The sequence below is a fragment of the Anas platyrhynchos genome, chromosome 29 (genome assembly GCF_047663525.1).
Source record: "Anas platyrhynchos isolate ZD024472 breed Pekin duck chromosome 29, IASCAAS_PekinDuck_T2T, whole genome shotgun sequence".
NCBI lineage: Eukaryota > Metazoa > Chordata > Aves > Anseriformes > Anatidae > Anas > Anas platyrhynchos.
This window is the reverse complement of record NC_092615.1, coordinates 8,472,883-8,477,181: the sequence shown is the minus strand read 5'-3', so window position 1 is coordinate 8,477,181 and position 4,299 is coordinate 8,472,883. Positions and strand designations below refer to the sequence as shown.

General features: G+C 38.2%; 1 long non-coding RNA gene across 1 annotated transcript; it reads left to right on the top strand.

Annotated features, from left to right (window-relative positions):
• The first annotated feature begins 549 nt into the window (after positions 1–549).
• On the top strand, positions 550–4,024 carry LOC139999769 (uncharacterized). Its single transcript, XR_011805286.1, has 3 exons — positions 550–1,160; positions 1,257–1,406; positions 2,485–4,024. It is a non-coding gene; the product is annotated as an uncharacterized lncRNA (long non-coding RNA).
• Positions 4,025–4,299: the final 275 nt, after the last annotated feature.

The following is a 4,299-nucleotide window of genomic DNA, read 5'->3' as shown; positions in this document are numbered from 1 at the left end:
TTCTTCCCCTTTTCTCCTAGGTTCTTGAGCTGTGAAAAATCTAGACAGATACGTATGTCTTCATCTGAACTAGTCATTAGGCTCCTCTTATGGTCTGAGGGAAGAAATCAGCACCTCTGGGCCCAGTTATCTCATTCTAAAGTAGATGCCTGCAATAGGTACTTCACAGGTGCAATTCATACACCTTTTCCTCAATGTCGACAGCAAAAAGAATGTTGGATGGCTTACTCAGCTTTCACTGTTGTGATTTTCTGAAGCAAAGTGAAATGAATCTCCCACCCTCAGTGTTTCTTCTGTACCATGCACGTGCTTCTGACCTCCCTACTTCTTGTTGTCCTCTCCTAGCAGCTCTAATGCCAGTTGAAAGAGCCCTTCCATTTTTGAGAAGCAAACTGGTTAATTTCAGCATCTTCTGATGCATCGCAAATGTTCAGGGTTTTTAGGAAGTCGTTTATTTAAAGTTTCCAGAGTAATTTTGGTAGACAGTGTGCAAGGTTAAGAAAACCTCTGACTGCTTGTATTTGATCTGCAGGTACCTGACTATGCCACAAGGATTAAAGAGCCGATGGATCTTTCAACAGTTCTGACTCAAATTGACTTGTGCCAGTACCCCGCTGCAGGAGACTATCTGAAGGACATCGATCTAATCTGTAACAATGCCTTAGAGTACTACCCAGATCAAAGATCTACAAGTGAGGATGTGCTTTTTAGCCCTAGTTTAAAAAATCTGTCAAACGTATAGATGGATAAATGCTGTGTGCGGACAATAGACTTTGGATGGATTCGATGATTTTGGACATCCACAGAGAACATCTCTTACCACATTGTAAATATTTTATCATTTTGCTACTTGGGCATGGAATTGTGATATAAATGTTCCCAAGGAACTAGTGCTTTTGTTTTAATTAACTTCTATGTTGATATGCTGAAAATATTCACTGAGATAACCTTTCGGAACCAACCTATGAAGAAAGCAATTTTTTTCTGTGATCAAAACAGTTTCATTGGTTGGTAGACAACATTCAGTTAAAGTCTGTAAAATTTCAGATTGTCACAGAGCCTATGTTTTGCAAGACACTGCATATTCAATGGTGAGGAACAAAATGGTACAGAGTTTGGACGACTTTGTGAACAAATTAAAGAATCTCGTGAGAAAAGAGGTACGTGCTTTAACGCTAAGGATTTTAAGACTTGTCTCTGCATTTGTAACTGAAAATGCACAACGAAGATCTTTGGTATCTATTCTTTAATGCAAGGTCGCACCTCTCCAGCATGTGCTCCATGTGACAACTCCAAGTCACCACAGCAGAACCCTGCTACTGAAGACGACAAACCAGATGAAGAGAGTAATGAAAATGAGGCGATGACAGCGGCACCTGTAGATGCCAGTACACCCATTTCTAATGGTAAGTTGCATTTTATTCAGCTGCTCTTGTCATTCATACCTTCTCTGTTCTTGAGACGCAACAGGTGTCTCTGATGCCTGGCTCTTTATGCCAGAGGTATTTTGTTTTCAAATTTACTTCAAAATGTGAGAGAGAAATCCAGAGGTCATCCATTCAATATAGTTATGAATTAAAGTTCAAAGAAAGTTGGTTTACAATATAAAAAACAAAAAACAAAAACAAAACAAAACAAAACAAACAAACAAAAACTTTGACGGCCCAATTGCCATTTAGTCGCCCCTAAATTGCTAATTCTTGAGGTAAAAAATGTTGTGGATGGCAGTTTCTGAATACTTAACTAGTTTTTAATTATGCAAAATGGTATTTTTACCCCCACTCCACCCCTCCCTTCCCCAAATGCTAAAATCTTAGCTACCTCATACTGTGATTTCCAGTTGAAGGAGGGAAGTCTAACTAGTGAGAGTGGGAATTTTGCCATGGACTCCACCCATATCCTTTTGCAATACTATATGAATACTACGAATGTTGGGCAAAACCACAAAGTTTGTTTTTTCACAAAAGGTTTACCGAATCAGGAAGCATACGAGGTATAAGTCTTCACGTTTTTTCTCCTTTGAATATTCCCTTAAAATTGTCTCATTAATTAATCTCTTCCAAACATGTATTCAGCTTTTGAAGTCTTCAGCTTGATACCAGACTCGAAGGAGAGCTTATTTCCAGAGGCTTTTATGATGTTCATCTGTCTTAGTTCATGCAGTAAGACAGTGACTTTATCAAATAACCTCACGTTGTATTAATACTGCCAATCCAAAGTAAGAATCCTCAGCATGTAAAATCCTGAAAGTGACTGTTTAGTGAATGAAATTCCATAGCAGTGTGTGTGGTTTGTTTGCTTGTTTTTAATCTTAATAGCAAACTGACCCCATTAACTTTCAACTCTTTTCTCAGCATATGTAGGCAGTGGTAGCTCAGTTCCTTTGTTTTCCTTGTCAGTCAAGTAAGATGAAGATAATGGATTTTGAAGAAAGAATTCTTTTGGTTATGTTTTGGATTACTTTTTTATGCTGTCTCTTTGTAGGTGCGTCAGAAAGAAAGTGCAGAAGGAACAACTGTGCGCATGCTGCAGCAAAGCGAAGAAGGAGTTCTCAATTCGATACAGAGAACAGAGTACCAACAGATGACCAAAACGATAGTGATGAAGAAGAGTTTGTGGACAAACATGTTTCTGACATCTGTCAAGTAAAACTTAACACTGAAAAGGAAAGTGCTAAGCTTTGTGGATATTCCCCACCAAGATGGGGAACTATAACTAATGAAAATGCAAGTTCAAATGGTAAGGGAGAAGTCCAACGGATCCTTTAGCACCTTATTCTTGCTGAGGAGGATTGCACTATTTATTAGCTTTAGCCTTCAATTTCACTCTATTTTTTCTGTTACAGCTCTCAAAAGTCACCACACAGTTTATTCCGTAATGATGTTGCTCCTCTAATTGTGCAAGCCAAGCCCGCATGTTTCTGTAGGTGCTGTTTTTTTGATTCTGAAGTCTGTTTTTTTCTAATGGTACCTAACTGAAAGCCAGCAGTCACTGACATTCTTTTATTGTACGAGGTGCTTTCCAATAACGAGCAGCTTAGGTGAAAAAGCTGCACTTCAAGATGCGTGGATCCAGAGTAACATGTGGAATAGGAGACTTAAGCCCTAATGTTGTACTCTAAGATGTGTTCCCTAACCTGAATTGGCAACATGACTATTTTTTTCCACTAATAAGCTTTTCATTAGTGCTTTTGGTTTGTTTGTGGGTATTTTTGTTTGCTTTTTTTGTCTTAGTTTCTAATTTTTGTGGAGCAGTGACTTTAGCTGGAAAGAAGGGAGAAGCCAAGTATTTCTCAGTGAAGACGATAACAATTCTGTCTCTGTATTTGTAGAAAGAGACTGTTTGGCAGGTACAGGATACTTCACTGAGACTGTATTCTAGATAAACAGAAAACCTGACTGAAGAAATCTGTGTCCTTCCAGATTCCTGGGCATTTCAAGCGGTGACTCCTGAACGTTCTTGGGAAGAAGACCAACAACAGATAAGTGATGAGAACACTGTACAAGTCCCTACGGAGACAGACTACATAGTTATTGTGGATCGCTATGAGCTCAAAGTATGTCTAATTTCAGCTTTTTTTTAATGCTCAAATAGGACATATTCCTGCGTCATGTAAAATTGCAAATTAAGCCCATTGTTAACCAATGCCAATTAAAACAATTAATTGGAAGGACATACAGATAGTGAAATAATTCAGCCTTTAATGCACTGTGACTGTTTAGTTTCCACACCTCATGGAGATTTCTGTAGGCTACCATTTGCTTCTGGTTATCTGTAGTTTAGGAGACAGATTCTTTGCCTAATTTTTAAGACAAAAGGCCTTGCTGAATTTTAAAATACCACACTGACAACCTGCTAGTACTATTATGGATATCATTTTAATGATTCATAATTCTTATGATGGGTTTGAGGGCTTTTATTTGGGGATTTTTTTTCATGCTTTGATGTACTAAGAACCTGAAAAGGATCTTTATTTCTTGCAGTGATGATATTAAACCTGAAGTTAGCAGGTTGACGTAAACTAGCTAGCCATGGAGAAGTGACTACTTTTCTGAAATTCCTTGAAAGTGCAGTATTAGAATTTCTTATATTGTGTGTGTGTGTGTATATATATATATATATATATATATATATATATATATATAATGAAGGAGGCAGAGTTTGCTGATAAGATGATAAGCAGCATTATTTCCAGGGGGCAGTAGTATTTCCATTTGGTATGGCTGCTCCCTAAAGCTACATGCTTGCAGGCTCACACAGGTAATGGACAGCTGTGGCAGTGGAAGAAGGTGCTGCCAC